The sequence below is a fragment of the Sus scrofa genome, chromosome 7 (genome assembly GCF_000003025.6).
Source record: "Sus scrofa isolate TJ Tabasco breed Duroc chromosome 7, Sscrofa11.1, whole genome shotgun sequence".
NCBI lineage: Eukaryota > Metazoa > Chordata > Mammalia > Artiodactyla > Suidae > Sus > Sus scrofa.
In genome coordinates this window covers 43,549,056-43,572,207 of record NC_010449.5, presented here as the reverse complement: position 1 = coordinate 43,572,207, position 23,152 = coordinate 43,549,056, and the positions used below count along the sequence as shown (strand labels likewise).

Here is a 23,152-nt window from a genome sequence, read left to right as displayed (position 1 = left end):
TACTCTGATGTTCAATGCAGCACTATTTTCTTTCTTTCTTTTTTTTTTTCTGTCTTGTTGTTGTTGTTGGTGGTGGTGGTGGTGCTATTTCTTGGGCCGCTCCCGCGGCATATGGAGGTTCCCAGGCTAGGGGTCCAATCGGAGCTGTAGCCACTGGCCTACACCAGAGCCACAGCAACACAGGATCCGAACCGCGTCTGCAACCTACACCATAGCTCACGGCAACACCGGATCGTTAACCCACTGAGCAAGAGCAGGGATCGGACCCGCAACCTCATGGTTCCTAGTCGGATTCGTTAACCACTGTGCCACAACGGGAACTCCCTGCAGCACTATTTTCAATAGCCAAGACATGGGAACCACCTAAATGTCCATCGACAGAGGAGTGGATCCAGAAGAGGTGGTACATATACACAATGGAATATCACTCAGCCATGAAAAGGAATGAAATACCGGCATTTTAAGCAACATGGTTGGACCTAGAAATTATCATGCTAAGTGATGTCAGTCAGATAATGAGATACCAACATCAAATATTTTCACTTACATGTGGAATCTAAAAAAAGGACACCATGAACTTTTTTGCAGAACAGATACTGACTCACAGACTTTGAAAAACTTATGGTTTCCAAAGGAGACATGTTGGGGGGTGGGGGGATGTATTGAGGGTTTGGGATGGACATGCTGTAAAATTTGGTTGTGATGATTATTGTACACCTATAAAAGTAATAAATTTTATTAAGTAATAAAAAAAGAAAAGAAAAAGAAACAGAACAAAGGCAGGAGGAAAATTTTGGAGGCGTTGGATTTGTCTATACCTAGATTCTAGTAATGGTTTAATGGGTCTATGCATATGTGCATATTCATTAAAATCTATACATTCAACGTGTGAAATGTTTTGTACACCACTTATTACATCAGTGAACTTGTTTATAAAAAGAAAAAAAAATAGTGTCCCCGTTGGCAAAAGTGCAATACTAGGAATGGCCAGGAGAGGTCAGCAGTCAAGAAGCTGTGAGAGGACTGGGCTGTTTGGGAAAGCTGTGAAAGCCACAAAGCAATTCAAAAGTGATAGGAATCTCAGACACAGAAAGGATAGCTGTGGCTTTCTCTCAAGGATCTGAGCATGCAGTAGGTTTTTGGTGAGTATAGCATAGTAGGATTGTAATGGGCACAGTCTTTTCTTTCAGAGCCCTAGACTAGAGCTATTTATTGTTTTTATAATTGCCTATCTCCTGCTACTCCTATTTCTCCTCGAAATGTATACTCTTTTCCTTTCTTATCTTTTCGTTATTAATGCTTAGCACTTGTGCAGTATTTATGTCTGTCTATCTTATGCATGTACACACATATATAAGACAGACACACACACGTGTCTGCATGTCACACAGTTGGTTTCTGGCAGTGTTCATCCTAACATTTCCGAACGAATGTTATCATGTCATTAAATACTTTTGAAAATATAACTGTTAATGACTGCTTCCTGCTCCATTGACTGCATATAAGTAATTCATGTAACTGTTTCTTTATGGTTGAGTTTTATGTGTGGGGTCTACGTGACCTCAATACCATGCTCCTTAGGGAAAGGCCAGCCAACACGCTTTCTGTGCTTTGGGGACAGAAAGTCAAGGAAGCAACTTACTATAATAGAAATTGCTCAGCATCTGTGCTCAGCAGATCTAGAATTCCATCCCTGAGGTCTACCCTTTCCTGGACAAGTCACATGACCTCCTTTGACTTGAGCTTTCTCACATCTGAAAATAGGATTCATAGTATTTGCCTTATAAGGTTATTATTATTAAGGTATAAGATTATTAGGAAAATGAGTTGAACATCAGGGAAGCAATGGCACTTAGAACATGCTAAAGCTAGGTATACAGTTTAGGAATTCTAAGAGCTTTTCTTTTCCTAAGCAAAGTCATTAGGAGGGGAGGAAAACTCAGCTGCAGTAATAGCTATACCAGTCAGAGTTCTTGGTTATAAAAAAAATAGAAGCCAATTCTAAGTGGAATTTATTGAAAGAATAGTACACCAATCTCTGGATTTAAGGGAGGGCGGAAAAAGATTCAGAAAGTGGACCATGTCACAACCCAAATCCCATCCTGCAACAGGAGCAGTCCCCTGCTCTGTTATCACTGGACTCAGTCCCTGTTGTTACCAGCGCTTAAGTCTCAGCTTCACCACAGGTGCTTTGAGTAGACATATTATGTCTTTCATTGCTTTCAACCATGTTTTTGTAGTTTTTAGAGTGTCTGTTTGTTCTCCTATTGTTAAAAGTTAAAGATTCTATTTTTAGGATGCTATTTTAAATGAATTTATAAAAGTTCATTTTCAAAGTGGTCACTGCTCGTGTGTAGAAACACAGTTGGGGAGTGTCTGCAGTAGCACGGTGGGTTTAGGATCCAACTGTGGCAGCTCTGGTCGCTGCAGAGGTATGGGTTCAATCCCCTCCACTGGGTGCACTGAGTTAAAGCCAGGAACTTCCATATGCTGCGGGTGCAGCCATTAAAAAAAGAGAAACACAGTTTGTTTTTGTATATTGGTCTTGTACCACGCAAACTTGCCAAATGCATTTATTAGTTCATTTAGCTTTTTAGGGGATTCTTTAGACTTTTCTGTATGCAATAGCATGTTATCTGAGAAATGAGATAATTTTACTTGTTTCTTTCCAATCTAGTTGCCTTGTATTTCATTTTCTTGCCTAATTACCTCAGCTAGAACCTCTGTGCCATGTTGATAGAGGTGGCAAGAGGGCACATCTTCATCTTCTTCCTGATCCTTCAGACAAAATATCGTCTTTCACTATTCAGTATAGTATTGGCTCAGTTTTTCTGTGATGCCATTTATCAGCGTGGAAAAGTTTCCTTCTATTCCTGGTTTGATGAGTTTTTATTTTATCATGAAGTGGTATTGGATTTTGTGAATTGCTTTTTTTCTACACCTGCTGGGATGAACATGTGGCTTTTGTCCTTTATTCTATTGACATGTGTTACGTGGATGGATTTTCAGGTGTTAAACCACTTGATCAAGGTGCACAATTCTTATAAATTGGAGATGCTGCTTTTCTAGTGTCTTATTGAGGTCTTAATTTTCTCTGAAATTTTTTGTATTACTTTCTCAAGATTCAGAAGTTCAGTTGGGACCTCTGCTGCCTAATGTTATGTCTGACAGCCATGCTCCAACTGCCAGAGGGCTGGGAAAGACACTGCTTTCCCCTTTTTTCAGGTAGGAAGAGATGGACCCCACCTCTACTTTGAGATCCCCTTGAATAGAGAACATGTTTGCATCCTAGAAATCCAAAAATGGCAAGTATTCATTATAACATTTCATGATACACAAACAGCCACATTTTGGAAGTCTTTATTTTGTGATGTATATTCCTATCCATATTTAGGAGCATACTGAAGAGCAAGGTTTTTGATTTCATGGAGTGAGTTGAATCACATCCCGTTTTGCATTCCCTCCCCTTTTTTTCAAGGGCAACGCCTGTGGCATATGGAAGTTCCCAGGCTAGGAATCAAATTGGAGCTACAGCTGCCAGCCTGTGCCACAGCCACAGCAACACCAGGCCTGAGCCTCATCTGTGACTTACACCACAGCTCACGGCAATGCCAGATCCTTAACCCACTGAGCGAGGCCAGGGATCAAACCAGCATCCTCATGGATACTAGTCGGATTTGTTACCACTGAACCACAACAGGAACTCCTGCAATTTCCCTTTGATGTGCAGCCTTTTCGGTGCTTCTAGGCTACCGATGTAGGCATGGGGAGAGGTTTGCTACCTAAGTTTACAGGATGCCAGTGTTATCGCTGAGGGTGACTTTTTGGTGGCATGCACATATTTGCAGTGCTAAGGATCTTCTCTCATTCCTTTTCTTCTCAAAGCCCTTGCCTGCTGCTGGGTAGAAATAGTGAAAGTCAGGGGTCCCCTCTTCTCCCCACTGGGTTCCCAGGCTTCTGTAATCATTCTTCTTCTTGACACCAACCTTCCACTCTCAACACATGTTCCCATGTGGACTGGGGAAGCCAGCCTCTCCCCCAGCCCAGTGTGAGATTTGGAAGGTGAGTCAGAGGGAGGTAGAAACCTGAGCTCCTTGAGCACAGGGAGGAGTTGCCCATGGGGTACGCCGTGCTTGCTTGTGAATGCCTTACCATAAGTGCCTTCGTTTGTTTGTTTGTTTGTTTGTTTTTTTTGGAGGGGGGAAAGGGCATACCGGTGGCCTTCAGAAATTCCCTGGCCAGGGGTCGAACCCATGCTGTAACCAGAGCCCCAGCAATGACAATGCCAGATCCTTAACCCACTGAGCTACCAGGGAATGTGATTTTTTACCATCAGGTCCATGATTTTTTTTTCTTTAAACTCCCAGAATTTTTTTTTTTTTCTTTTTCAGGCCGCACCCACGGCATTTGGAAGTTCTCAGGCTAGGGATCAAATCAGAGTTGCAGCTGCTGGCCTACACCACAGTCACAGCCACGCCAGATCCAAGGCACATCTCCAGTCTTTGCTACAGCACAGCAACGCTGGATCCTTAACCCGCTGAACTGTGCCAGGGACCAAACCCACATCCCCACGGCTACTAGTTGTGTTCTTAACCTGCTGGCCACAATGGGAACTCCCCAGAAGTTTTATTTCCGTATTTTTGTCCATTTACAATATAAAACAATTTAAAAATTATATTTGTATATGGTATGAGGGTTAAATCTTATTTGCTTATAGATTTCTTGTAGATTTAATATTTATTAACTAACTCCTCCCAACATAGTAAAATACTGATTCCTTGCGTTTGCATTTTAAATTCTCTTGCTAAAATCTATTTCTGTATTCCCTTGATTTAACACCGTGAAGCCTCCTCGGGGCCTCTGGAGAGAGCTGGGCATCTCTGTTTAGATCACAGAAGCCCAGCCCCAGGGCTGAGCTTGCTTCCGCTGCCCTTCAGTTTCTCCTGTGCTGAGGGCAAGGCATCCCTAGTCATCAGACGCACGAATCTTTTGGTGACAGGATGATGGTACTTACATGTGGGTGGGCTCGGCTGGTTCTGTGATTCCAGAGGGATGCAGGGTAATTATACGCTCACCTTTGAAATCAAACCCTCTATTTTTTTTTTCTTGGAAATTTAAAGTGATCTGAAATGTGTTTCCTTGACAGAGGAAGTGCTTCTGAATCTTGCCAGTGTGGCCTTAGATGAGGATTCTGGGGCCGGGGGGTGGGGGTGGGGTCCTGAACTGGACCAGGAAGCTGCTAGTGAAGGTGGAAAGATGTTGACCAAGTGGCCCTCTGAGGGCAGGTGCTGGGGTTTGAGCACCATCACTCTCTGAAGGGAAGAACAGGAAAGTGGGAGATTTTTGGGGTTGGGGGGAACAGCCTTCTAAGGTCATTTTCAGTTTTGTTTTTTTTTTTGTTTTTTGTTTTTTTTTTTTTTTTTGCAAACAAAGCCAGGTTCAAGCTTAGGCCATAGGAGGAGCTTATTTATTAAATGGGCTTAAAAAAAAGAGAAATATGAAAAATGGTCTCCCAACTCTGTGAAACCGCATTGGCTTATCAAGCATATAACTGCTCAGGGATGCTCTTTTAAGTTCAGATATTCCTAGAAAAGGAAATGTGTGAAACTGTAGTTAGTTTTTGTCCACTTAACTGGAGACACTTTTATTTAAGACACTATTTTTTTTGGCTTCTACTACATAGGATTTTCTTTTTTTTCTTTCTTTCTTTTTTTTTTAGGGCCACACTCATGGCATATGGAGGTTCCCAGGCTAGGGGTCCAATCGGTGCTACAGCTGCCAACCTACACCACAGCCACAGCAACTCGGGATTCAGGCCATGTCTTTGACCTATATACCACAGCTCACAGCAACACCGGATCCTTAACCCACTGAGCAAGGCCAGGGATGGAACCCGCAACCTCATGGTTCCTAGTCAGATTCATTTCTGCTGCACCATAAGGGGAGAGCCCTTCATAGGATTTTCTTGTGTGTGTGTGTGTGTGTGTGTGTGTGTGTGTGTGTGTGTGTGTGACAGAGAGAGGGAGAGGATACATAGAAACATTGCAGAAATTTTCCTGTTCAGAGCTTAAAGTCTAGTTAAAAAAAATTACGCATGTGAATAACTTTACTATAACACACACAGTGACATATACCTTGAACAAAAAGTAAAGGTAGATTTCAGAAAGAAGAAAATTGCCTTTATTATATCCATGCATTAATTTGAATACCTTATACAGGAAGTGTGTGTTGAGCTGTACTATGTGCCAGGCACAGTGTTAGGCACATGTGGAAAAAATAGGCATGGTCTCTTTCTTCATGGCACTCAAAGCTCAGCTAAGGGACAGAAATTAAAGACACAAACCCATCACTGTGTTCATAGTTGCATGGCAAGTGTTAATTCCAGCCAGAAAAAACAGACTGATGCAAAGAGGGGTGACATTGTGGCCTCGTTAATCTGGGATGTTGGGAAAGGCCCCTCTGTCATAGTGACATAAAAGTGAAGATCTCCTACTGAGGAGGAGTTAGCTAGACAAAGACCGGAAGGCGAGCAGAGGGAAGAGGATTTGCTAAAGCTCAGAGCAGAGGGGGGAACAAAAAGAGACAAGCAAAACTCCCTTGGCACGATGGGTCCTTAAAACTGGAAAGCTGGCCAGTGGAGGGTAGCACACTGGGGAGACAGAGGAAGATGAAGCACGTGGCGTAGAGAAATTACCAAGGGGGGGCAGTTCCCCTTGTGGTGCAGTGGTTAACGAATCCGACTAGGAACCATGAGGTTGCAGGTTCGGTCCCTGGCCTTGCTCAGTGGGTTGAGGATCCAGCGGTGCCATGAGCTGTGGTGTAGGTCACAGACATGGCTCAGATCCTGTGTTAACTGTGTCTCTGGCGTAGGCTGGGGAGCTACAGCTCTGATTGGACCCCTAGCCTGGGAAATTCCGTATGCCACGGAAGTGGTCCTAGAAAAGGCAAAAAGACAACAAAAAAAGAAAAGAAAAGGGAAAAAAAAGAAAGTACCAAGGGGGTGAGCACAACAGAATCGAATGTCCTGGAAATCAGTCAAAAGGAAGAACTTTTCCGTTGCTGACACCAAGGTAAAAGCACTGGGCTATGAGCCTAAAAATGGAAATTATGTCCCTATGAGGATATCAGGAGAGCTTAATTAATGAGAGGGTCAAGTACCTACTGATTGTCTTGGTGTAAAGAAGCCACTCAACGAATCTCAGCTCTTTCTTTTCTTTTTTAATTTAATTATTTTGGAGGATAGTTTATTTGCAACATTGTATTAATTTCAGGTGTACAGGAAAGTGAATCAATCATAGATGTAAATAAATCCATTCTTTTTTTTTTTTTTTACTTTTTTTAGGGCGGCACCTGCGACATATGGAAGTTTCCAGGCTAGGGGTTGAATCAGAGCTGCAGCTGCCGGTCTACACCACAGACACAGCAACTCAGGATCCGCGCTGCATCTGTAACCTCCACCACAGTTCATGGCAATGCCAGATCCCCAATCCACTGAGTGAGGCCAGGGATCAAACCCACATCCTTATGGATCCTAGTTGGGTTCATTAACCACTGAGTGACGAAGGGAACTCCCTAAATATATCCATTCTTTTTTCCCATGCAGGTTTTTACAAACTGTGGAGTAGATTTTCCTGTGCTGTGCAGTAGGTTCTCTTAATTATCTGTTTTATCCGTCTGCTCTCTTTCTTTCTCTCTTCCCATTTTCCTCACTCCCTTGCTCTCACTTTTCTTTCTGGAGAAAAGCGGCATCGCCGGATAGCTTAGTGGGTGTCAGATGTTGGTCATCTAGAAATAGGGAGGTGTACAGAGTGGAAGTGGGATGCCAATAAAAGCCAGCTGATAGTTTTTGTTTGTTTTTTGCTTTTTAGGGCCACACCTGCAGCATGTGGAAGTTTCCAGGCTGGGGGGTCATTGGAGCTGCAGCTGCTGGCCTATACCACAGCCACAGCAATGCGGAATCCGAGCCTTGTCTGTGACCTACACCACACAGCTCATAGCAACGCTGGATCCTTAACCCACTGAGCGAGGCCAGGGATCGAACCTGTGTCTCCACGGGTACCGGTTGGGCTCATTACCACTGGGCCACAATGGGAACTTCCCCCAGTTGATTATTTTACCTTGGCCTTGGGAGGCCGTGGGTGCAGTGGTTAAGACAGAGGGATTCTGAGTGTGGAGCTCAAGTCTGGTTCCTGCCCATTGTGGAGTCATGATCAGCTAAGGCCCATCTGCAAACCGAGATGAGTATTACAACAGTATGGTGGCCTTGAGAACAAAAGATACATGTCAAGTACCTAGGACCGTGCCCAGCACATGGCAGGGTAGCTGCTTGGAGCCTTGCTGGGAATTTATCCTCCCTGTTGATACCCAGCTTCTTCTTGAGCATGAACTTGGCAGGCCCTTCCTTCATGGATCCTTCTCTATGGAGCTCAGGAATCTCTCATCCTAGTTCTTTGATTTCTTTTTTTTTTTTTTTTATAGAAAACATTATTTTATTGAAGTATAGTTGATTTACAATGTTAATTTTTACTGTATGGTGAAGGGATTCAGTTATCCACATAGATACATTCTTTTTCATATTCTTTTCCATTGTGCCTTATCACAGGATATTGAACATAGTTCCCTGTGCTGTACAGTAGGACCTTGTTGTTTATCTATTCTATATATAATATTTTGCCTCTGCTGACTGCAAACTTCGAGTCCATCCCTCCCCAACCCCCTTCTCCTGGGCAACCACAGGTCTGTTCTATATGTCTCAGCATCCTTGTTGATATTTCCTTTAAACGGAAGACTTCGCCATGCTTAGAAAGCTCTCTGACCCACCAGTGTGTGTGCTTCAGCTTGTGTGCTGGGCATAGGGTGAGCTTGGGGGTGCAACTTCCTGGACTTATGCTTTGAATCTTGCTTTTTTTTTCCACATATAACTTTGGAATCCCTTTTCCTTCAGTCTTCGAGGGCCTGGCTGGAGAAAAATCTTTTTTTTTTTTTTAATTTTTTTATTTTCCCACTGTACAGCAAGGGGGTCAGGTTATCCTTACATGTATACATTACAACTACATTTTTTTCCCCCACCCTTTGTTCTGTTGCAACATGAGTCTCTAAACAAAGTTCTCAATGCTATTCAGCAGGATCTCCTTGTAAATCTATTCTAGGTTGTGTCTGATAAGCCCAAGCTCCCGATCCCTCCCACTCCCTCCCCCTCCCATCAGGCAGCCACAAGCCTTTTCTCCAAGTCCATGATTTTCTTTTCTGAGGAGATGTTCATTTGTGCTGGATATTAGATACCAATTATAAGTGATATCATATGGTATTTGTCTTTGTCTTTCTGGCTCATTTCACTCAGTATGAGATTCTCTAGTTCCATCCATGTTGCTACAAATGGCATTATGTCATTCTTTTTTATGGCTGAGTAGTATTCCATTGTGTATATATACCACCTCTTCCGAATCCAATCATCTGTCGATGGACAATTGGGTTGTTTCCACGTCCTGGCTATTGTGAATAGTGCTGCAATGAACATGCGGGTGCATGTGTCTCTTTTAAGTAGAGTTTTGTCCAGATAGATGCCCAAGAGTGGGATTGCAGGGTCATATGGAAGTTCTATGTATAGATTTCTAAGGTATCTCCAAACTGTTCTCCATAGTGGCTGTACCAGTTTACATTCCCACCAACAGTGCAGGAGGGTTCCCTTTTCTCCGCAGCCCCTCCAGCACTTGTTATTTGTGGATTTATTAATGATGGCCATTCTGACTGGTGTGAGGTGGAATCTCATGGTAGTTTTGATTTGCATTTCTCTTATAACCAGCGATGTTGAGCATTTTTTCATGTGTTTGTTGGCCATCTGTATATCTTCTTTGGAGAAATGTCTATTCAGGTCTTTTGCCCATGTTTCTATTGATTAATTGGCTTTTTTGCTGTTGGGTTGTATAAGTTGTTTATATATTCTAGAGATTAAGCCCTTGTTGGTTGCATCATTTGAAACTATTTTCTCCCGTTCTGTAAGTTGTCTTTTTGTTTTCTTTTGGGTTTCCTTTGCTGTGCCAAAGCTTTTCAGTTTGATGAGGTCCCATGGGTTTATTTTTGCTCTAATTTCTATTGCTTTGGGAGACTGACCTGAGAAAATATTCATGATGTTGATGTCAGAGGTTCTTTGATTTCTAAGTTCAGTGGTCCCAATGATTAAACTTGAGGGAGGAAAGAGAAAAGAAGGAAGAAACATACCAAGAAGATGACTTCAGAGGACTTGCTTAACACCCCTGTTTCAAAATTGCAGGTGTTTTATTTAAATATATCTTTTACATAGAGTTTGTATAACAGTCTTGGATTTATAGAAAAATTGAGATGATAGAACCGAGTTTCCATATTTCCTCTGTTACTAATCCCTCACATTACTGTGGTACATTTGTTACAGTTAATCAACCAATATTGATAAAGACTTATTAACTAAAATCTACATTTTCTTCATATTTCCTTAGTTTTTATGGTGTGCTTTTTTTTTTTTTTTTTCCTTTTCTGGGGTCCTATCCAGGACCTCACATCACATTCATGGTCCTGTCTCAGGTTCCTCTTGACTGCAACCATTTCTCAGACTCTCCTTGTTTTGGACGAACTTGGCACTTTTGAGAACTACTGTTCTGTTATTTGAAGAATGTCCCTCAGTTGTGATTTGTCTGATGTGTTTCTCACGATTAAACTGGGGTTAGATGTTTGGGGAGGAATGCTACAGAAGTGAATTATCACTTTCATCACCCCATACCAAGGGTTTCAACAAGCCTTATCGCTGCTGACTTTGAAGACAGCAAGTACCCACTGAGGGGACTTCCAGGGAACCAGCATCCTTTGAGCATCTGGCCAGGTCCCTTTATTGCCTCATTTAATGTTCACGTCCCTGTAATAGTTGTGTTGCAGTGATCAGCACCATGTTGTAGTTGAGGAAACTGATTTGAGAGAAGTTGAAAACCTGTCTCACTCTAGCATGTGAAAGGCAGACGTATTAGTATCCGGAAGCCAAGAGTCTGTCTGATGTCAAAATCTGCTTTTTTTTTTTTTTTTTTTTTTTCTACTCTACTGTTTTGTCTTCCTTGTATTTGGGCAAGATCGCCAGCGCTGGTTGGACGTGAGATTTCTCTGAGCAGAGCTAAGGTGTGTGATATGCTCTTGGATAAAGTGAGTAGGAAACATGTGGCTCCTTTAACGTGGGATTCGGATGCATATGTTCCCTGTAGACACTTGTGACTTTAAGGTCAACATCATGCTCATTTAGTTCTGGGTGAGATCCCCTTTATGATCTGAAGCCGGTGAGCACAGATGAAACGTGAACAGGCTACAGTTAGCAAATCGCGAGTGTAGGTATCAGGCACAGCTCCCGCGCATTCCTTAAATTGGATCTAGAATTTTGAGAAGCTGTTGATGAAATATTCAGAGGAAAACAGCCCCTTGCTTCGGCCAGTTCATTCCTTTGGGCAAGGGATTTCATGGTGTCAGGAATGAGAATGAAAAACTGACTGTCGGTCACTATTTAAATGCTCTGGGCACACTGTCCTGTCTCCTAGACAGTGTTAGTTTAATCCATGAAGCAGGGATGTCTAGAGAATGCGTGTACAAATAGTTTCTGAACCTCATTTAATTACTGGTTACAAACTGGAAAGATGTCTCATCACCACTAGATACAACCTTTCACAGAAGCCTTCAAAGGAGATAGCTTAGAACAGTGCTGGAATCAGGGACACGGGAATTTAGCTGATGTCAGATTCAATCATACAGATATAGGTATCAGGAATGACTATAACTGGGACAAGGTTCACATCTAAATATTCGAATTATTGGGAGTTCCCTGGTAGCTCCATGGGTTAAGGATCTGGCTTAGTCATTGCTATGGCTCAGGTTCGATCCCTGGCCTGAGAACTTCTGCATGTCGAGGGCACAGCCAAAAAAAGAAAGAAGAAAAGAAAGAAAGAGAAAGAAAGGAAGAAAGTTTCTGAATTAGAAATGCGGAGAGTATGGTGGCCAAGCAGAAACTGGGACCCCACTAGCTGATGTGCTGAGGAGGTTGACACAGACGATTATGCTAAAAATAGTTGGAATTCTGCATAGACACTCTGTTGTCCACCACTTATTGTTTCCCATATTTCATGGTGATAATATTTAAGGTTTCTCTTGGAGAACAGCACTCTCCCTGCAGCCCTGGTCCTCACACTTGCAGCTTCAAGAGTGGATTCTTCAGTCAGACAATGAGACACCAACATCAAATGCTTTCACTGACATATGGAATCTGAAAAAAGGACACAATGAACTTCCCTGCAGAACAAATACTGACTCACAGACTTTGAAAAACTTATGGTTTCCAAAGGAGACAGTTCAGGGCGGGGGGGGGGGGAATGTGCTATGGGTGGAAATCCCATAAAACTGGATTGTGATGATCATTGTATAACTATAAATGTAATAAATTCATTGAGTAATAAAAAAATAAATTGAAACTGACCAATAAAGAAAAAAAGAGTGGATTCTGATTGGTGTAAACAATTCAGGATAACCCTCTTAGTCACACTGATTAGTTATGGATGACAAGTGATTGAAAGAGTTGAATTGGAATAAATAATGGGAATTTTATTTGAAATTATGAGAATGAGATTCTTGTGGTGTTGAGAGTAGAAACTTAGAAATGTTGCAGGCACAAGAAAGCAAGCTTGGAGGTGTTTGGGGGGCTCTTAGAGTATCCTCCAGGATGGAGCCAGATCTGAGAAAAGAGAGCAAAGTGGGTAATTCTGGAGATGTCTTTCAAATTCTATATCAAGCTAGTGCATGAAGTCAGATGTCAGACATGAGTAAAAGAACCATGATTCTTGCTGGTTTAAGGTTGTATTATTCATTCATTCATTCATTTGCACTTCAAAGATTCCTAAATGATACAGGCCCCAAATTCACCCATACCAGAGGGCTCGCTTATGGAGAAAACAGAACAAAATCACCATAAAAGTCACCATAACTCAACAGAATGCTTGGCATATGCAGCACATTCTGCTGTGGAGGCCGAGGAGACTACACTAGAACATCCTAACACCTGTGTGTTCTTTTGCATGTCATCTTATCCACCCACGAGGGAAGGAAAGAAGAGGGGTGAAATGGATTCAGAAAGAGCTCAGGAATTGCAAACAGCAGATCCTGTCACAGGGTTGGCTTCTCAGATTCTCCAAGAAAAAGCACAGAGCTCTCTTGGAAGGAAGTTACCATATGCTACAAAGTTGCTGGCCCAGAAGTGTTCTCCAGGTTACACATATAAGCATCCCTGAGGTGATGGGAACTATCTTGGAAAACTCTAACAAGGGAACTATATGTTTGTCCTCAGGGTGGGCATGGGTATTTTTCCCTGAGGGAGCCTGGGGTCATGCAGCCTGGGGCATAAACACAGCCAGTTCACCAGACATACTATTTGTAAGCATCTGTTTTGCAGAGTTGGCAAAATAAACTAGGGAGATTTTTTTTTTTTTTAAAAGGCTTATGGAGGTTGTTGCAAATGCAGTGAGACTTGTTGATTCCCATCTGGTTGAGAAATAGAGCTCGTAACAGGTCCATCTGAAGCTTTGGAAGTTTGAGCTACTTCCCCTGTAACTGTCCTTACCTGTGACCAACATGACAAGGACGTCTGAGAAGCACGGGTCGTCTCAATGTTAGGACAGACTCTCGGAGCTTCTGCGATCCAGATGGTTGTCTCAAGTATATGGAAAAAGAGGAGCATAATTAACTGTAGAAGCATTTCCTGAAAGAAGATGAAAGGCATGTCACCCATGACCATTTAAGAAGCTTCCTCAGATGTCTCATTTTCTTTAGTGCTTCTAGACCTTAGGCATCTACTGCTGGGTGTTCTCAGTTTACATCACCTTCTCCTACTTTAGGTGTTGCATAAGGGATTCTCTAACATTCTGCACGCATGTGCACGCATGCCCGCGAACACACACACACACACACACACACACACACATACACACACCACCAGAGAAGAATGCCATTTCTGAAGCTCATGATTTTCTCACAGGTAAAATTTTCTTCCACCACGGTGACCTAAGACCCGTGATTCAATGCTTACATAAATAGCTGTCCTCATTCAAGGAGTTTGTCAGAATCGTTTGGGTAGTTACGCTAAGGATGGTTATCAAGGAGGGAATACATTTGGCATGATGTAACAGAAACCTGACTATAGTGGCTTAGCCAAAATATAATTTATTTTTTGCATCCTCTAAGAATTATTGAGGCTAGTGGTCCAGGGCTGCAGACTTTGAGACCACCCATGTCTCAGTCTTCCTATAGCTTTATGCTCCACCCTCTGGGGCCTGTGGCTCTCATGCATTTGGTTTAATAATGGCTGCTGTAGTTCCAGACCACATGCCATGCATAAAAAAGGAGGGAACGAGAAAGAGGAGGAGATGGACTTATATCAGTAATACAAAGTATTTTTAGAAACCCCTAGCTGAATATGGCTTATATCTCATTGTCCAGAAGTGTGTCACATGGCCACCATTGCTGCAAGGAGGCTGGAAAATGTTGCTAATTTTAGTTGGCAGGTTGCCTGCAGGGACCAAGTCTATGAGTAAGGATGAACGGGAGAATGGATAGTAGGGAGGCAAGCAGTCTGTGTTCTAATAAGGTGGATTTCCACTGTATTTTACCTTTCTTCCCCAAACTGTGCCTGCCATTGCTAGATTTTGTTGACTTATACCACTGTCTACTCAAACTCTAAAAAGTTTGTGATATATTTCTCTAGAGTAATTCTTTGCATATGAAATGAAATTCACATATGCATAAAACTCTCTCTGGGTACTCATTTTTATGAGAGGAGCCATTTTCAGTGAAGAGGTTGCCAAATTACCCCCTGAGCAGTACTGCCGAATGTGTAATAACATTTCACTCCTAAGGACATTATTATATGAAGCATGATTCCTGATTAACTAACTTTGAAAACTCACCTTTTGATCGATGCCCTATAAATGAAAATGTTCCTTGGACCAGAGAAATCATCTTTACCCTGTATGAATATAGGTCTTTTTTTAAAAAAAAAAATGGATGAAATGTATCTTTTTCTTACCCCTGATAATCCTCTGGTCGTTAAGGGCAATTTTAATTTTCCTGTGGTTCAATCACCAAAGTGAGATCTCTGGCTTCATTAGCAACAGAGTGACTTGCTTTTTTTAAACAACTAAATTCCTTGCTGAATTTTACTGGCATGCTCTTCCCAAAGAAGAAAACTATAAAGGACAAACTTCCCAGATTGCTAAATTTCATTAACAAGAGTCCTCTGGGAAAGAGACATTTGAAAAGACGTTCAATATTTGTTTACTGCCATCATCAACTCCACCTGTCAGAGATGAAAATATTAAAAAAAAAAAAGTCAAACAGAAGCTCAGGGCATTTTCAGATATAAAGATGAGAGCGTTGTTGCTTTCTTATTTACCGAAGGAACAAAATCTAGGGGCAGGACTGTGGTTGCCACTAAGATAATATAGTTTTAAAGTTGGCTTGTCATTATTAATTAAGTGGAAAAGTTTCAGATGGGTCCTGAGGGACATTTTAGTCCTCGAAGATTACAATGTTGATGGTTTTTCTTAAAGAAAGGCATTAGAATTGTGGTTATTAAGTAAATTGGTATTTAAAAGTACAGAGCAATAGTAGATGTAAGAAAATGTAGCAGGAGATAAAGGCAGAAGAAAAAAAGACACCTTAGGTAAACTTATTTACTCTGTGTTTAATAAGCAATCTAAATTCACATGGCTTCTTTTTTTTTCTCTCCCTTATAGTCATTTCTTTCGTTTCTCTCTCTCTCTCTCTTTTATTTTCTCACCTTCATTTCTTGGTACTGAATAGCCAGGTATTTAACTGAGAGGAAAGACAGATACTTTGGGATGTCATATTGTACGTGATATAGAAAACATTTGCCAGAGGGATAACTTAGACAATCACATTCCCTAGGGCATGCAGAATTAACACAGAGGATTAAATAAAATTAACTGCTTACTTCCTGTCTCTCTCCACAGCCATTGAGTTCATTTGTGGATCCAGGAGGTCTTGAAAGAGGACATCAAAGTAACTTGCCATTGAAGCTTTTTTGCTTGGAGGTACAGTGTTCATGGTCCAAAGAAAATAAGTCACTGAAAGAGCTCTTGAGAAATTAACACAGACACACACAGAGATGCTGGAACAGTAACAGAGGCTAACAAGTTCCTGGCTGCCTTCTGTAAGCACCTGTGACTGTCTGGAGCAGGAACGTTGTGTTGTGTGCTTGGTATGCTCAGGCTACAAGTTCTGGGCAGCGATGCCCTAGAAGCAGCCTTCACCAATCATGATGGGAGTTGGAGGAGAAATACCTTGGGCCTCCTTGGGCGGGATCATTCTGAAGTGAGGTCATTGCTCCTTCCAGAGGTCTCTAAGGGAATGGAAGCCCAGCGCCTGGAGAAGTACCAGGTTCGCTGGCTCATTCTTCATTGTCTCTCTTCCCTTCCTGGCTTCACTTTCTCTCACCTGCCCTGGAGCGTCCTAAGATCACCTCGCAAATAAACCACTTATCCTCCAATTCTTGTCACAGGACCTGGTGGTGGCAGAACCCCTCTTCAGCTATAGCATCCCAGTTAATCTCAATTACTTGCCCTTTATAGGAAAACATAGTTTTAAAAATTATTTCCTGACTGACATGCTTATTTTGGTTTTTACCAGAATTAAATAGTTATATTTATATTTGGTTTTAGAGTGCCAGTGTTTAAATGCAGTATTTGTTTATACATTCATTTTCTACTCAGTTAAAACAAAAAAAAAAAACAAAAAAAAAAAAAAACAAAAAAAAGAGAGAGAGAGCTTGGGTAAGTGTCCATGAAGAAATAAAATGAAAAATCTCCACTATTCGTTTTTTTTCTCTTTGCCATTTTGTCTAATCTTAGAGTTTTGCTGACAATAGCTATAAAAAATACTGTTATGAAATAAATTGATGTGGTGATATCACTTATGCACTTCAAAGATATAAATAGTCCCACTTAGTGGTTTATCACTCAGTTTTCTGCCATGCAAACCAGGCGGTCAGAGTAAGAATTTTTTTCCTCCCCAAACTGGACATTTTATAAAGTTTGGGTTCAGTGCCTCTCTCATGCTTTTATTTCCTAAATTAATACCCCCTATTCCTTTTGGGTTCCTACCACATTATCTTTTCATATCTTCTTCTGCCTCTGTTTACCCAGGGACCCCCTCAGAACAGTCTCTCCCTAGTAGACACCATGTAAATAGTCTCTGAATAAATGATTATGGGGTTAGCATCTTGGTCTTCAATTGTAGCAAGACTTTGTTTCTTTTGTTTCTCTGGGGCAGCACCTGTGGCACATGGAGGTTCCCAGGCTAGGGGTCGAATCGGAGCTCAGCCCCCGGCCTACACCACAGCCACAGCAACATGGGATCTGAGCCGTACACCACAGCTCAAAGCAATGCCAGATCCTTAACCCACTGAGCAAGGTCAGGAATAGAACCTGCATCCTCATGGATGCTAGTCAGAATCGCTTCCCCTGAGCCACAACGGGAACTCTGAGACTGTATGATCTTGAAGCTAGAGAAGCAGGAACAGAGGCTGCCTGATTACGGCCAGAGTAGAAGGACACCCACTGGCTGGTTTTGCAGGATTTTTCTGGAAGTAATTTTTGAAAGTGTACCCCAGAAAACTCTTCTAATCCTCACAGCCATTTTGCAAACACCCAGTTCTCTGTGTTAGCCTTCTTGCTAACCTAGAGTGTTTTCTGTTAGAGTAAACCAAAACAGGACCAGAGGCCCTTACAAGCAACAGTGATGATTAAGAATTTATTATTTGACCATGTTGGATTTGAAGGCAGTGAGGAGCAGATTATCGTTAGAAAACGACATATTAATCCATGGCATCGATCATTCAAATAGACCAAGTGGCGGTTGCCATAGCATATTATGCTGAGCATAAATTATGCAAGGATCAGGGAGTGAGAGAGTGTCTGTAAACTCTGCTAGAGAGAAAATGATGGAATCAGGGTTTTCAATTCTACACTCAAGGCGGTATTAAGAGAATCAGATTTTCTATAATGACACTAAAAAAAAATTCTCATGTGTGTTATAATTTACAGGGTTTAGGTAAGTAGTTCTCAGGTGCACGATCTGATTTGTTTTGTTTTGTTTTGTTTTTGTCTTTTTAGGGGCCACACTTGTGGCATATGAAAGTTCACAGGCTAGTGGTCGAGTCAGAGCTATAGCTGCAGGCCTACACCACAGCCAGAGCAACTCGGGATCTGAGCTGCTTCTGTGACCTATACCACAGCTCACGGCAACGCCGGATCCTTAACCCACTGAGCAAGGCCAGGGATCAATCCTGCAACCTCATGGTTCCTAGTCGGATTCGTTAACCACTGCGCCACGACGGGAACTCCTCAGGATCTGATTTTTAAGTTTTAAAAAATTTCTTAAATTTAAACCTAGATTTGTTTTACAATCTCCTCATATCTCTTGTAGAAGTTTGGATTTCCTGGGAGGGTGTGGCCTTGAGATATGGAATGGGGTATTTTGGAGGATTCAGAAACATCTGATTGCCTCAGACTCCAAAATTCAACAGGACTTTTCAAATCAGTAGAAGCTGCTCATTTTCATCTGTCTGAGAGCCTGTTCCGTGCTGCCTAAACACCTTGTATTAAACACACAGCAGCTTGTTGTCTGGCAGGAAGATGCCATTTCTCATTTTCAATCCCTGCCAACCCCTCCTCATTGCCTTCTCATGTAACTAGAGTCACAATGCTGTTTGGTTCTCAAACTGGCCCCTCATGCCCAGAGGGCAAGGAGAGCCCAAAGAAAGAGGCACATCACTCTAGAGTGGCGGCAGGTGGCAGGTTTAATAAGCAAGGGAGCTCATCTCTGAGGCTTGTCGTGTGTTGCAGGGACATCCTATCCACCCACCAGCATCTTAAAAGTTTAAAGGGAAGTCTTAACTGGGTTTAGTCATGTGCATCCATTGTCCATATGGTCTCAACAATACTTTGCTCTCTAAAGGCTGGGAAGGTGATAGGTAAGAAGTAGATTCACGGAGAGAGAGACGACATGTGGGCCATCTCAGAGAACATCCCTGCGAGAGAGATACTCCACAGAGTGCAGGCTGTCTTAGAAGGCGAGAGAAGAGAGGCCCCGAAACATGGGGGGGGAGGTGTTTTTATGAGCTGGGCAGTTTCATAGGCTAATGAGTGGGAGGCTTATTCCAACTATACCCTGGAAGGGGCAGAGGTTTTCAGGAATTGGGCCACTGCCCACTTTTTGGCCTTTTAGGGTTGGCCTCCAACCATCCTTGTGCCTGTGGGCATGTTGTTCAGCTTATGTGTCACAGTGAGCTGTGACAAAGCTCAAGTCCACTGGAAGTTGCATCGTCTGCCATCTTGGACCCAGTTGGTTCTAACCAGGTTTTGTCATATCCTCAAGGACTATGTCATTCTTTTAAGGGTTGTGCCCTGTCTCCCGTCCCTCCTGTTTCAGCTGCATCCTTGAAAAACGGCTGCAGCTATGGAAACAGTGGGCACAGTGTACATTTCAAGGATGGGGAGGTAGTGAGAAGCCTCCAGTTTCCTGGGTCCAGCTTGAGGGTCAATGGGCAGTCAGGTCCTTGGAGAGGACCTCCTCCAATAATGCCCTGCAGTGAACAAGGTCTATCGTAAATTCAAACCCTAGAGGAAAGTTTACACATGAAAAGATCTGTAAGTCTTTTAAAATCTGGAGGGTTTTTTTTTTTTTTTTTTTTTTTTTTTTGTCTTCTTGCTATTTCTTGGGCCGCTCCCACGGCATATGGAGGTTCCCAGGCTAGGGGTCGAATCGGAGCTGTAGCCACCGGCCTACGCCAGAGCCACAGCAACGCAGGATCCGAGCCGTATCTGCAAGCTACACCACAGCTCACGGCAACGCCGGATTGTTAACCCACTGAGCAAGGGCAGGGACCGAACCCGCAACCTCATGGTTCCTAGTCGGATTCGTTAACCACTGCGCCACGACGGGAACTCCTGGAGACTTTTTAATAGATGTGGAGAGTGCTAAACCAGGGAGGGGAAATACAATTTTAAATAAGGCTGGATTTATTAATCTGAGACTCTTAAATGTGAGTAGCTGAGAGAAGCTTGGTTTGTTAGCTAAAACTAAAGGGAAGCCTATAGTGAATGAAGTTTGAGGTGCCAGAAATTACTGCATATGATGTAGAGGAAGGAACCCAAATGTTTAGAAAGAGAATACTCAGAAAACTTTCACTTTTTAAAAACAAATTTCCATAACGTTTTAGTGAAGTTAAAAATATAGTAATAATTGTCATTGGGTATAATTTTTTTTTTTGTAGTAGAGACTTAGTAATAAGAGTGGGATATTATTAGTGGGGTAATATTTTGCGTAATAAGAGTGGGATATTATTAGTGGGGTAATATTTTGCTTGACTTGTGCTCACAGTTAATGGTCCTCTTCATCAAAATTGATTGCAAATGTTTATCTTTTAATTCTGAAGTGTAATAAGATTTTATATATTTCATCTTTGACAGTGTCTTTTCATGCAAAAAGTTACTGCCAAACTGATATAAATACATGAGCCTATGATTTTAATTAAGCATATTCATTGCTTCAAGGTATTTATATGTTTCTATTAGATTCTTGATATTTGCCTTTTAGCATGCAATTTCATGGCAGATTAATCATTTCTAAATTAATTCTAAGTGGAAGCTCTTTCATTGCAGAGTAAAACGTGTTTTGAAATATGGATATTTCCTTTGTATTTGCATTGATGTTTCCAAAACACTATTGGAACTATAATTTGATCTCCTAAGATATACCAACTGCAACTTTGTATAAGAATGGAGATCTCAGTTTTTATTTTAAATTTTGATAGCACGGGAAGTGTATGAAGCAGCTTGACAGTACATGTGATTCCAAAAGCCTTAGTTGTCATTGTAATGACTTTGTCATAGTAAATGTTTTGCATGTGAATGTTGTTTGCCTTGTAATTTTAGGTTGAATTCGTGAAGAAAAATGACCAAATCTATAGCAAAAGCTAAAATTCAACTCCATTCAGTGTTCATTAAAAATGGTTGAGGGCAGGGAGTTCCCCTCGTGGCTCAGTGGTTAATGAATCCAGCTAGGAACCATGAGGTTGCAGGTTCGATCCCTGGCCTTGCTCAGTGGGTTAAGGATCTGGCATTGCTATGAGCTGTGGTGTAGGTTGCAGACGTGGCTCGTCCTGCATTGCTGTGGCTCTGGCATAGGCCAGTGGCTACAGCTCCAATTCAACCCCTAGCCTGGGAACTTCCATATGCCAAGGGAGCTGCCCAAGAAATGGCAAGAAGACCAAAAAAAAAAAAAAAAAAAGTTGGGGGTAGCTCTCATTTGGAAAAATTTTATACTTGCACTGAATTTTTAAAACTTGTAATAAAACTTGTGTAAATTTGTCCAGCTCAACACTCTTCTGTTCCAAACCTATTTTCACTCCGAGCAGTTGCAGCACATCTTAGCAGATTCCATTTGTTTGTCCCAAATTAGTGTTTTCTCGACTTCTTTTAAAATATTCTCATCTGCAGTTGTTCCACTCAGTTTATTCACAGAGGTTGATTTTTCAGTCTCTTCAAACTCAGCATAGACACCTTCACCAGCTGAGTAGTATTGGTAACATCTCTTAGTTTGTCAAGAGCTAAGGAAAAGCACTCAAAATCATTTCCTCTTTTAAGAAATTGACTTTGATTTTTTTCCCCCTAAGGTCTTCATCTTTGAACAACTGTTTCCACTGAAAGGCTAGCAGTTCTAACCAAGTTTATTTTCTCTTGATAAATTTCTGCTGCTGCTGCAATTAATACTGTAACAAGTGCTTAATCTGGTCCTGTCCACATATTTTGTAATCTTTTACAAAAGTGTCCTTTCCCTTTCTTTGAGACAGAACTTGAGGGTTTCTGGAACTCTTTCTGTAGCTCCCGGGTACCTGCACTTCCATGTTTTGGGCTGCCTTTGGCCCAGGTTGGGTGACAGCTTGGGGATAAAAAGGAGGAATTCACCATCGGTTGGTGGTATTTCAGATTTGGGTCTTCTTTTCCGATCCGTCTGCTATTATTTACTTCTCCAAATCCACACATTCTGCTGCACTGAGTGGGAGAGACAGGGAATCCTGTCCCTACTTCTTACCCAGAAATGGGACCTGCAGGCTGGGCTGAACTTCCTATTTTTCCAGCTTCCTTCAGGAGTGAAGGTCTGGGTGGGCACATATGTTTCCCTCTTCTTCTGTGGGTCATTGTTTGGCCAGTAGACCTTGTGGAGGTATTGCCTTCAGGGATCTGTCGTTTACCTGGAGGTGTTTACCTTGGTCTTCTACCCTCTTATTAGTCTCGAGGCTTTTTCTCCTGCCCTCTGTACTCAAGCCCAGGGATAAATCCTGCTTCAGTGTTCTGCATAGATTTCTGGCTTCCATTTTTCCTTGTGCTGTCTTACCTCTGAAGATACTCCTTTTAAAGTGATTAAGCCATGCTAATGAAAAACATAGATTATTTTAAATATTTTATACATTATAAATCTTCTCCATGTGGAGTATTATTTTTTAACCTTATAGCTCTTAATACTTGTTTGCTGTAGAAGTTGGGGTTAAATTTTTTTTTAAGATTAGAATTGATTTTTTACAGGTGAACAAAACGATTTCAGTGCCTCATCACATTGGAGTGTTTTGGATTTAGAGGGTACTCCTTCATGAATCTCTTTTCAGTGCTCTCAGATTAACATTTGGGATGAGTTCTAATTAATTGTTTTGGTCAATTTAATTTTTTTTTAGTGAGAAGTAATTATCCTACAACTTTATATTAGTTTCAGGGGTGCAAGATAATGATTTGCTATTTGTGAATGATCATGATTGGTGGGTTTGATGTGATGTGGATACTGTTCCAGGGAACCACTCTAGAATATTAACCTGCGGCTATAGTTCCTTCATAAGTTAAGACCTCATCAGATCTATCGCTGTCTCATATATTAATATTCATGTATATATACGTATACACACACACATGCACATATACATTTGGGATTTTTTCTGGGACATTCTGTAAACATTTAAGATGAAGAGAAGTCAAAGTGACTTGATTTCAGATATTCATTCACTATATGAATCCCCACTAGATTATAATTC

General features: G+C 41.7%; 1 long non-coding RNA gene across 1 annotated transcript in view; it reads left to right on the top strand.

Moving 5' to 3' along the window:
- Positions 1,073–23,152, top strand: part of LOC102165477 — a 197,499-nt gene continuing 175,419 nt past the window's right edge. Inside the window, exons 1-2 of the long non-coding RNA XR_304464.3 lie at positions 1,073–1,142; positions 16,023–16,103. This is a non-coding gene — a long non-coding RNA (uncharacterized LOC102165477). The remainder of the gene's footprint in view (positions 1,143–16,022; positions 16,104–23,152) is intronic.